Below are 12190 nucleotides of genomic sequence, written 5' to 3'. Positions count from 1 at the left end.
GCGCCGAGCGCGTACCTGGGCCGCGCCGGGCCCCTCTCGGCCATGGCCGCCTCCGCTGGCGGCGCGGCGCGGTTGCCGAGGAAACCCTCCCGGCCACCGTACCGCCCGCCAACCCTGAGGGCGGGGTGGGGCGGGGCGGGACGGCGCCTCACGCGATCCCGCCAAACCCGCCGGCTTGACTTGACTTGGCTTGGCTCTCACCGGCCCCGCCGCCGCCGCTGGCGCGCGGGGCAGGCACGTGACGGCACAGAACGGTCCCCAGCGGCCACTGCTACCGTGGCAAAGGTCGCCTCAGCCCGGCCCGGCCCGCCCCGCGCGGCTGGAGGCGGAAGTCGCCGCGCGGTGACGTCCAGGCGGCGGCAGCGGCGGCGGCACGCGCTGGGCGTACGAAGCGGCGCCACCTGCTGGGCGGCGGCGGCGGAGGGCGGTGCGGGGGCGGGGTGCGGTCCCGGCTCCCCGCTCCCCGGTCCCGCCATGAGAGGTCACGCCAGGATAACGCAGCAGCCGCCGGTCTAGCGGGGCCCGCCCGCGCACCTGCCTCCGGCGGGGGCTGCGAGCCAGCAGCGGGGGTTTGGCGGCGAGGGGAGGCCGCTGCCGCCGGCTCCCTCCCTCCCTCCCTCCCTCCGCCCGGCCGCAAGGGCGGGCTGGGGGCCCTCCGGCCATCTACCCCCGGGCTCCCGGCCGCGGGGCTTTGGATACACACACCGCCCCCACCCGCTTCCCCGCTGTCGGTTCTCCTCAGCCGGCGGCTCTTTGGTTTTCCCGCCTTCTGGGAGCCGCGCAGGAGCCTGTGGGTGAGGCGCGGGGGCTGAAACCGAGTTCAGTTTATTCCTCCTTTTGGTGGCGGTGCCAGGCCCGCGCAGAGGGCTGCCCCCTCCGCATCCACGAAGCCCGCGGGGCTAGCGCTGTGGCCACCTGCCGCCACAATTCCTTCGGCGATTTTGGGAAGGGCGCCCTGCTTTGGAAGTTTCCCAGCGGGCCTTTTGCAAAAGCAAGATGGAAAGAGTTAAAAGTGCGTTGATTTCCCTACTGCAAAGGTCAAAACCAAACCATCCCTTCTCGCTGTTGCACAGGAGTCCCCTTCTAAAGCTTCTTTTAGCGTTTCGGCCTTAGATGTCGGCTGCTGTGCTTTAAATGCATTTTAGCACATCTCTGGAAATGTTTAAAATACGCAGAGAAATTAATGACCCCTGTTTCCCTGACCACTGTCTCTCAAATAACCACAGAACAGTTGCAGTCTGTGCTTGCATGTGCTCTCCAGCTAGGGTCCGTCAGTTGTGTTTGTTGTGAGAGTCACGTTGCTTTAGGAATTTTTACGCCAGCATTTAGTAAATGGCAAAATAAAACAAGCTCACTTAAGAATACAAATGAACATTGTTCACACACACACGTTTTGATTCTGTTGAGCAGACTTGGAATGGAAAGATTTTGAAAGGAAGTTTTCTTTGGTGAGTGTTGGATGCTCATCGCAAGTGAGAAACTAGTTAAAATCCTATTACTGTCTCTCATTTCCTGTTAGCTTGTGAGATAAAGACCGTGCTTCCAATATGGCCTTTATATATCCCAGATTTTTTTTAAATGCAAGTATAAATTACAGTTTAAATTCAAAGAAGCAAAGAAATACGGACTCTGTATTTTCCACCCAAGTCTATGGCAGTTTCTTTGCTAAAGGTGCTGCAGCGCTTCTTTCAGTCAGGCCTTCTGTCTGCAGATGGAGTGCTATATTTCCATTTGCCGAGTATGGGTCATTTGTTTTGTCTTTGTGTGCAACTTCTGCTGCTGTCTATGGGAAATGTGGGAGCTGATCAAGGACAGGATGCCCACGTAAACTAATATACTTGAACAATTTGTTAAGCGTGACAGCCTACTGCTGGTGAAAACATCAGTTTCCAGCGTTTGTTCTTTTCTCTCGTCTCATGAAAAAGCGTGGAGTGAGGCATGAGCATTTAAAGAGAAATATGGAAATTAATTAAGGGATGTCAGTCTGATGCTGCATGCCTTGATCCTGCTCAGACTTAAGCCAATGCAAATTTTGCTGCTAACTTCAAAGTGATAGCTGTGACATCATTCATTGATCATGAGAGTTATTTCATATTTAATCAAATAATCACATCAAGGGCTCAGTCCTGCAAGCTGCTAAAAAACTGTTGCACATTGAGGGCTTTCTGTTTGCAGAAATATGTTCAAAGAAAGAGGCTTGTACAAAGTATAGAAAAATGTGCAGCGGGATCAATGCTGTTGGAAACCTCAGTGCCCATATGGGAAGGAAAAAAAAAACCAAACCACTCCTGATGACTGTGGTGGAGAGGAGGCATTGCCTGGTGCTGAAATGTCATCCAGTGCATTCAAATGACATGCACAATAGCCACTTAAAAGATTTTCATTTCCTTCTAATGCCAACCAGTTGGAGCAGTTTTCTCAAGACGTCTTAAGAGTGGAGCTTAAAAAACGGAGAGCAGGGCTAGCCCTGAATTTCAGCCAGGAACGTGGCAGTTTGTGTGGCGATGCTAATAAAGCAGAAGGGTGATCACAAATTCTGAAATGGATCCTGCTGGGCAGAGCCCCAGAGTATAAGGTAAAATTCTGGCTCTGCTGACATGGGTGGGAAGCCCTTGTTGACTTCTATGAACCCAGATTTTGCCTCTGTAGTCACCAGTTTCTCATTTAAATGTGTGGCATATGTACGCTTCATGCAATTTTTTTCCTTCCGATTCCTAAAATACAGGGCTTCATGTATTAGTGTAATAAGTTCAAACAATTAGTGGTAAAATTAAAAGGGATAAAATATCCATACTTTTGTTTTTGCACGTCTAATTTCAGATTCATATCATCCATAAATGTCAATGGGGAAAAAGACATCAAATAAAAAAGAAACAAAACGTCTGCCACATCCACTTTGGCTGAGGCATTGCATTAGATAGTATTTCAGTACTGAACTTGCAAATATGTGAAATATGAGATTATGATAATAAATATTTAGCCATATTCTTGGTTATGTTTTTTTAAAGGTTAACAGTTTCATACTGAATGAAAAGCAAACAAACAGTGGTGAATTAAGAAGTTAAAACTGCATTCTCTGTGCATGCCCACTGTGATAATACTTCCTTACATGACTATGCAATACAAATCCTTTCCAGTATACCCATCAGAAAAAGAAAAAGCCTTCCATAAAAGTACAAGTTGCACAGAAGATGGAAAAATTATGTGAAACTGCATTTTGTGCGAAAGAAAACAGTACTCTGGCATTGTTAAGTTAGGATTAGTTATAAAATAGTCCACCTAACTATAATTTCAGTTTAAAAGACCATCTTTAATACTTTTATTTCACGACAGGTCTTACTTTGTTCTGTCACTGATAACCCTAGTCCTCAGATCCTGAGGGCCAGATTTATTGTTGGCCATGTTACGGTAGCTAGCCTGGACTCAGCTTAGCATCTCACCTGCCAGGTCTTTTCCATCATGTGGTTTCTCCATGAGCTGAGAACTAAATTCTGCGTCGTGTTTCAGATTGTTCCAGAGGCTTAGACTGGTCGCTAATCTTTCTGCTTCAGGCTCGTGCCCCTTGAACGGAGCTCCAAGTTTGGAAGCTGGGCTGTCACGTTGCCGGCCATTTCCCGGTTTCTGGAAGTCAGCAGACATGCAGTGTTTCTCAGACTTTTTGAAAATGGATCCTCCCTTTGGCTCATTTGTGTAAATGTTTAATTGCCTTAATGCTGTGCCCTGTGCTGCCAACTCTTCAGTTCCTCTGGAAGAGGGGAAGCGCAAAGTTGCTGTAATTACTGGCTGCTGGAGTTCTCCATCATAGAGAAAACTGGGCTACCGCCAGCAAATGTAAGCAGTTAAAAGTTCCCTCAAGACGGTGGATGTTTGCAGTCAGTAATTATAGCTGCTTGTCACTCTCTCAGCTTAAAAGAAGTGCATTTGCCAACATTTCACACTGCTTTTTCTTCCATTTCCCAATTCTCTATAAACTTGTTGGGAAACATTGCTTTACTGCATAATCCAGCCAGCGGAGCAGAATCCCTCCTATTAAGAGCTTTCACTTTTAACAAATCCTGGCAAAATTATTGTGCAAAGATAGATGCAAACATAGCTGGTGTGACCGTGTTCAACCAACATTTGAACTAGCCTAACGATCCTGCCCTATGCCTACTGTGGGTCCGTCTTTGCCGGTAAGAGGCTTCAGGGAGAACACCTACGACTCCTACTCTCCACGGGGACTGGACAAACAACTTGGGTCACTTTCACCCCAGAGTCATTTGAGCTGCAAGCCCTCATCTGTCGTGAATATTCTCTTTTGTATACAGAAAGATTTGTAATAAATTTTTCTCTTTGCATGAAGACACACCACATATCTTCGGTTCAGAAAAAATTAAGGTAAATATTTTTATAAAAAATTCTTCGTGGCTTAGGAAAGTTTAAACTCAGAAAACTCAGAAAAGAAAAATTAAGTGTTCTGATTTATTCAAATTTTTCAGATCTTTAAAATCTCTCGTTAATCCTGACAACATATCTGCTTAACACTGGCAAGAATATTAGCTTTGCGTTTCAGATTTTCACTTGGTTATTTTTAGTTCTTCTGAAGCCTGGGAAATAAGAAATATAACCGCTTTGAACAGTCTGAAAGAGCCAACTCTAGCAGGGCCTCTGAATCTGATTAGATAAAACAACAAAGAGGTTCTGTTAGGGCAGAGGCAGGAAGAACTAAGGTGGGTGGCAATATCTGTCATAACTCAGGGGAAATGTAGCCTCAAAGCACTCAAAAGTGGGTGAAAAAATAACATAAGCAATAGACAACTTTCCCACATCTTAGGTCACTCTCCAAATGCAGTTTGAAGAATTTTCTCTGCGCTTAACTTTTTTTTCTTTTTTCTTTTTTTTTTTTATTTTTAAAGTACAATAAACAGCACATGCATGTGTGTTTATCTTAAAAAGCTAATTTAGGGGAACATCATTTCTCTGCAGATAAATATCCGAAAAAGCACAGTATGGCGAGTGCTCTTACGTTTGTCGGTACAGAAATAGCGCAAGATCGTAAGTGATAGATTTGCAATTTTCAACATTTTCCTCTGAAAGTAAGGTAGCTTTAGGATTGCCACGGGAGATTTCTCCCTAAAATACAGCTAGTCATAACATCACATTTTATCCTACTGAAAAAGGATCAAGCTGTTGTGTTTTGTGCAACTGGGAGGTCTTCAGGGATTTAGGGGGGTGATTTAAAAATGATCTGTTATTGGAGTGGTGGGAACCTGGAACACCCACTTGGCCAAGGATTGTCCTTCCCTTCTTTCAGTGCAGGCTGGTCGTTTTGGGTTGGAGTCTCTGCTGAAGTGAAGGGGTAGAAAGAAAGATTTGTGCATCTTCTCAGGAAAACTGGTCAAAATGTTTTCAGAGTTGCTATGCCTCCACAATATTGAGATTTGTCTCTGTTAGAGGCCGGGAGCGTCACCTGTCAGACGCGTGCCGCTAAGCGTGCCCCACACCAGTGATGGCTGCAGCTGAGGAACATGGCGCTTGTTCCTCGTACAGAGGCGTATGAGAACAGTCCCTCCAACCTGTTCTTTACCTGTGTGTAACTGCTGGCATTTTCCCAGTAACTCTAGGTCTGTCTTCCCTGGGACAGGCGTGGGGCATAGCGACAGGTGCATACAGGTGTGATAATGAATGCTGATCCGATACCAGTTTGTGTTGCTCCAGTGGTTCGGCCCTCCATGCCGGGCGTCCAGCGTGCTTGCATGGCTCTTTGCACCGAAATGGAGCAGTGGAGCTGTAAGCACCACAGTTCAAGCTTGGTGGGCAGGGTCTACTCGACTCCTTGTGGCTTGTAATTATGCTGCTGAGGTAATGATTTCATTAAGCAGTTAGGTATGGGACAAGATTGTCTTCTGGCTTGAAAGGTCATTACTTTGTTAATGGATCACTTGCTTTGCTGTATACTAGCCTACATTTTTAGAAAGAAAATTTGGAATGACCATTAATTTATTTGCCAGGAGTTTGATTTAACTTTTTAACCAATAATGTATTCCACAGTTTTCCTGACTACATGTCTGCTATAAATGGTATTCCTGTGAACCAAGCGGCTTGTTAGCAGTATTTCTATGGCATTTTCAGCAGGCTAAAGTTGGTTACAGTGTATATTTGGACAGGAGAGCTGGAGTGTGAAATTTATCCCAATTACCTTTCACCTGAAGCTTTTTTCTCATTATAATTTAATCCTAAATTAATCTGCTCCATGTTTTTTATTTTCTTTGAAACTGTGCTGCGAGGTTCAGTCTTAACATTCCTACACAGGGAGTTGAGCATCAGGTCTTAAAATCAGATCCTTGCCAGGAATCATTGCCTGTACAAGTTCTGCTCCCCTGGCTGATCCGTGGACTGCCCAGGTGAACATGTTTCTGTTTCCCAATGAATGGAAAAAAGGTACATGGGCTCATATGGATACCCTTTTTTGTCTTTGGCCAACGAAGGAATAAATTCCCCAGAACTCAGGTTCACACATAATAACAAAAACCCTGGGATGTGTTAACCGGTATCGATGGCGGGGGACAGGGTGACTATTACAAGTCTGTGCACAGCGAGTTTTCGTGTTTGTCGATTTAATGTAGCTGTCTCACTCGTCATCCTCTCGCTCGTGGAGACGCAGGCCCTGGTCCCGTGCTGTTTGTGCAGATGCTGTTAGTACAAAGTTGGGGGATGGGGAAGTCAGAGGATCTGTGGTCTCCTTCTCTACTGCCACATCCCCAGCAGTGTTTGGGGCCATTTCGGCTGGGTGCAGATCCCTCATCTACAACACATTTAAAGCACGTTGCCTTTGTTGTCCTGTGCTGGCGGTGCTCGACGGAGAGGTCTTATTCTCCACCAGATGAGGAGATGAGGCAACCTTTCTGGAGTCAGCATGTGTCCTCCTTTTTGTGTTTTTTTTTTTTTCATACTGGAAATAAAGATGATCTAAACTGATCTTACATGTACAGAAAACAAAAGCGGGCCAGATAGGTATGATGGAAAGGAAAACCTCACCACTCTAAAACTCTCGAATGTGGACAGGCAGATTTTTTCTTTTCCCCATAAACAGTGCTTTAGGTAGGGGTATGACCTGTCACTACTTAGAGATTTCCAGCAGCTGAATAGTTGGTGTCTGTCTGCCACCCACCTAGTACCAAAAATGCCACCAAGAGATCAGCTTGTCAGAGGACTAAAATGGTCCTTAAAGCTTAGCCTCGAAGGACTATGACACCTGCTTTCCTGCATCTTCTCTTTCTCTTCATATCTACTCCACTAATCGCCTATTAGCTCCTAAGGAACCAGAAATAAACATGAGCAGCCCCAAGGTTCAGACAGTGTATATTAAGACCTGTGAAAACTGCCTTTTGCAGGCATTTGTCTGGAAAATAATACCTAGCTTAAGGATTTAAAACCTAGTGAAGTTCTTTGTTGTTTCAGGCTTCTGGAAAGTGGTCATTTTCTTAATGTGATAAGAAACTGAAATGTTTTCAAAGAAAAGACACTTAGATGTGTGGCCTGTGTGGATTAGTAGGACTGGAAGCTGCTGTTCCATGAATCCCCTAATTACGACAAATCTTCCCTGGCAAGCTGCTGTATTTACTTAATAGAATATTAAGATACGATTTGTGCATGTACACTAAAGGTATTTAGGTCTCACTTTTTCGTGCAGTATAATAATATTTGATTTGATGTCATTTAAGTTTGGATAAGCTTGGGCTTTTTGTTAATTTCCTCCACTATAAAGGACAAAATAGCCCGGTGCGAAAGCCTTTTAAGATTCAACAATATTGTTTAAGCATGGCATCTGCAACTAATAATAAAGACTATGAAACTTTGAATGAAAAAAAAAATGTCTAATTATCATGGCAACGGGAAGATGGTTGACTCATCTTCGGCAGTTTGGATTACATGTGTGGGATTGTGTTTTGGACGGAGCACTCCAGAATAGCAACACTCCATCAAAAACACAGTCATGCACCTGTACTCCAAATGGCCGAATAAGGCAAAACACATGTCATCTGAACGCTGTGAATCAAATTAAAAAAAGAAAAGAAAAGAAAAGAAAGCTGGAAGAGAAATAAAGACAAGTACCATAACATTGGTGTGTGTGAAGACTTGTTTCTCTAAAGCTTCCTGAGTGATTTATTTATCGCTAAACCTCTGTTCGCAAGCCATGTTTGATTTTGCTTGATGCTGATATAGACACTACAGCCGGATCTTATGGAAAGGGCTGCCAGCAACTGTTTGATCCTGATAAATTACAATAACAGGCACAGTTTATAATGAGAAACTATTGCTGCTTCTGGCCCTAATGTGTGATGAGGTTTAAAACATGGTGGGCCAAAATTCTCCTTACCTGGTGGCCCCCTCAGCCCACTTACGGGAGAGCGTAAGAGAGCCATTGAGCAGAAGAAAATTACATTCACAGCAAGAGCCAGGACCAGTTTTATATCAAAGGTGAGCATGCGTGTGTATGTGTATCTGCCTGAATCTGGAGTGAAAGAGACGTTGTGAGGAAAAGAGGTACAAGAAGAGTGTATAATCCATATGTTTGGAAACTTGTGTGTTAACTGAGCAGCCCATTCCCCCGGTTCCTTCTACATGTGCACACATACACCAACACACCCCACCCCCCAGCATTTATGCCTGCAACACATATGTGTTGTGAATATTGAAGTATTTGCTTTGGAAAGTTAATTGATGACTGGCTGCTTATTTGATCTTCACAGTGTCGAGTTCAAAATGTAATAAGCGATAAAAAACACCCAATAGTTGGACATGGAAAGAGGTGCAAATTCAGAAGGGAATGTGAAGTGATATGAATTAGACCCCCCCCGCGTATTTTCTTTGCAGTAGCATTCCCAGACACCTGCCCCTGATTTCAGAAATGTATACAAGCCACAGTCCACACCCAGGAGAGTAAAGCCAGATTTCTTGAGATATTTCATTGCCTAGAAGCTTGTGATAATCCCTTCAGATGCTTTTTTGCCTTTTTAGGGGACTTTGAGTCTAACCAGATTAACATACACATTCTTACTGATGTGCCAAGAGTTAGCTGTCCTGGAGTCCAGTGTTAATAATCCAAAAAAGATACACATTAGAGAATGACATGGAGAGAAAGGGATGTTGCAGGAAAAAGAGGAACAAGAAAAAGGTACCAACTACATGTTTAGAAACCTGTGCGTTCTCTGAGCGGCTCATATTGCTGGTGCCACCTGTAGGGAAGCGTACAAGGGCAAAAGAGACAATTTCACACACTTTTGTTAGTGAAATGTTGCAAGACACTTCAGAAAATCTCTAGGAGTAGTGGTGACATTCAGTGGCTCTGATGGATTGTTTACCAGCCTTCTGAAGGACTCTAATGCACCTCTACTAACACTGGATTCCTGCCTTCGGGAAGTGTTCAGTGAACCAAGACTGTACCATAGCTCTTGCCCGACCTCATCTTCTGTTAGCTGCCTCATCCAGCTGCTGTCAGGCTCACATGGGATGTGTCCAGAGAGGATCAGAAGTTTTCCTCTATTCACAATATGATTCTCCCTCACCCCAACATGAATACACTTGCACATGAACTGCAGAAGCTGTCCCCAGTATCCACAAACCCAATTTGTCTGTGTCTTCTGCCTTCTGTAGCCTTTGACAAATAAGCTCTGCTATCCCTTTGCTTCTCCCCTCTCATTTCCCATTGAAATTCCACTAACCGTTCCTATTCTCCTTTGAAGACGTATATGTGTACATGTACCTACCACCCCCTCTTCTTGCCTCTGCTCCCCCACTTTTTGTGTAGCATCAGTATTTCCGACGTCATCTGCTGGAGAGGGGCAGGCAGAGCTGTTGCATTTGTTTAGAAAGTGAGTGCATGAGTGTGAACACACATATGTGCACACACATGCTTTTGCGTATAGGTACATCCCTGTCTCAAGGAGTGGATGGTTGCCTGGCTCATGGAGAATAAACTGGGACAGGTGACCACTGACTTGTACCTCTATAGCATGGAGCACAGGCTGGGTGCAAAGCCTTAGAGAAGGACTGAGTATGAAACGTAGGTCTTGAATGCAAAGGGGACAGGGTTTGAGATGAAAGAGGTACATATTTCTGTAATTCTAAATATAGACAAATGTTTAATGTCAGTATCTACGGTCTCTGTGTGAAGGGGCAAACTTCCTGAGAAAAAGCAGCTGAGAATCATTGCTTAAGAGATACCCATTTGTATTAACTATTCTGCAGGAAACTTGGGTGCCAAAAATTAGGTTGGATAATTTCAAGGCCAGGTTCCAAGATTATATGCCTGCCAAGGAAGCATACATTAGAAACTGGAATTAGACATGACAAGTCGATCATAGGAGAAAAAAGAGTTGAAGTCAAAATATTCCAAAAAAGGGATCGGCCTGAAATTAGATTAATGGTTGCAAAAGGCAGCCTGTGTATTCCAAATGAGAACACTCTATGGGAAATGCCTTAAATGAGTCTGTTTTTTTCTGAACATGGCTGCTCAAATTGCCAAAAATTAGCAGAATTTAAGGTTTTTTTGTTTCTCGGTTGGTCCCACAGTGGAAGAAGAAGCGAGACTGTAATTTCCCTACATTTTCTGGGAGTGTAAGGGATGTATCCACTGCTTGGTGGTTTCCTGGAGTATACAGGGTGAAGGTGACTACACATTGTGTAGTCTGATCTCCTGTCCATTTGAAGTCTTGCGGCTCTGGAACTGGTAACTTGTTTGACTGTGACCTGCCTTCTAGAAAAGCAGCCATAAAGGCATTGCTTCCCCTAGTAACTGGGTCTGTTCAGTGATAACGTTTACTCCTTTTGTTAAAAACCCATCTAATTCATCACTTAGTTGTTTTTAGCTTGACCCTTCCACTTGTGAGAGCATCCTCTGCTAGATTAAAGAGCCCTGGAGTGCACTCTGTTTTGTCTCTGTGAAAGTACTAGTCCACTGAAGCCAAACCACTTCTTAATCATCTTCTTGACCAGTTGTGACTTGAGGCAAGTAGACTGGCTTCGTACAACTCTGGGAAGCTACTCGTTTCATTTTAAGCCAGCATCTATGATAATAGAACGGTGGGATGTGCAGGTCACTGGAGTTTATCCTTCCACCTGCTTGCGTAAACTCCAGCCAGCAAACACAAGCGATGAGAAAGCTAACAACCAGAGACAGCAGAGCTGGCCACATGCAATCCTCCCCATATGTCAGCTTTGCTTCAGATGAGCCGACGTTGCCACAGGGGGTGTCGTAGGTTTTGAGAGAGGTTTCCACGTGTCCCTTCTGCCTTCTCTAGGCAGCAAAGTACCTCGCATAGTTCAAATTTCATTGCGAGCCGTGTTTACGGAGTTGTCAGAGATAAGCCTGGCTCTGGAGGCAAATGTTAGCATGGGGAGCAGAAATGCCAGCAGTGAGCACAGATGGCACTGTTTGTACTCTTAAGTTTGAAAGAACTAAACAAGTTAACAAATACAGATGTTTAAAATCAGTAAGAGTGTTTAATGAAAACAAACAAAATACTGTAGTCTATAAAGCAAAACCTGTTTTTCTTTTGCTCCTTTTGACCAGCTGGGATTAGTGTTTTTCTGAGCCTATACACTCCTTTGACATATGGGACGTTTTTGAGGGACATTAGTCCCAGCAGATGCTGGGTGGCGCTTGGGTGGATGCCTCTGATTTTTAGTTACTTAATAAATCAGCTTTTACAACCATGTGTATCCTATGATTTAACACATGCGTAACAATAATACTGGATTAGGAAGAACAAACTGTTTCACTGCAAAGGATATTTTATTTCTTAGTAATACTGCATACAATATGAGCTTTTCTGTAACATAAACAAAGGATTCATGCTATTTTTTTCATTTAGCCAGTGCCCTTCATCCCCATGGGTCAAATTGTACTCAGAATTGCATTAGTACAAATGCAGAGTACCTCCGCTGAGCTCAGTAAAACTCTTTCCATTCACTTCAAAGGGTGCTGCTTCAAACCTCATGCAGCCTGCTTTTCCCAGGCATCAGCGGCCACTTCCTGCCTAGTAAACTGCTTAAGTGACGTTCCCTCAATTAAAAAGACTCATGTAATGCTTTACTTAATCAGAAGGTTAAATAGTGTCACGTTGCTTTCCTTCAAAAATCTTTTTCCTATATGTCCTGCTCTTGTTTTTGCAAGGAAAACTTTCCTTTTAATCTTCAAGCTCCCGCT

The 12190-nt window shown here is 44.4% G+C and overlaps 1 protein-coding gene across 5 annotated transcripts in view; it reads right to left on the bottom strand.

Annotated features, from left to right (window-relative positions):
• CEP162 (centrosomal protein 162) overlaps positions 1 to 334 on the bottom strand; it is a 47145-nt gene extending 46811 nt beyond the window's left edge. For 3 of the 5 annotated variants that reach the window (XM_064447688.1, XM_064447690.1, XM_064447686.1), the window contains exon 1: positions 16 to 330. The gene's annotated coding sequence lies outside the window, so the exon portion shown is untranslated. Of the gene's footprint in view, positions 1 to 15 lie in introns of all 5 variants that reach the window. The other 2 variants (XM_064447691.1, XM_064447689.1) reach the window with 2 other exon arrangements.
• Between the last annotated feature and the right edge of the window lie 11856 nt (positions 335 to 12190).

Source organism: Phalacrocorax carbo, chromosome 3, assembly GCF_963921805.1.
Source record: "Phalacrocorax carbo chromosome 3, bPhaCar2.1, whole genome shotgun sequence".
In the NCBI taxonomy this organism is placed as follows: Eukaryota; Metazoa; Chordata; class Aves; order Suliformes; family Phalacrocoracidae; genus Phalacrocorax; species Phalacrocorax carbo.
Note: the sequence above shows the minus strand (reverse complement) of the source record. Positions and strands in the feature narration are given on the sequence as shown.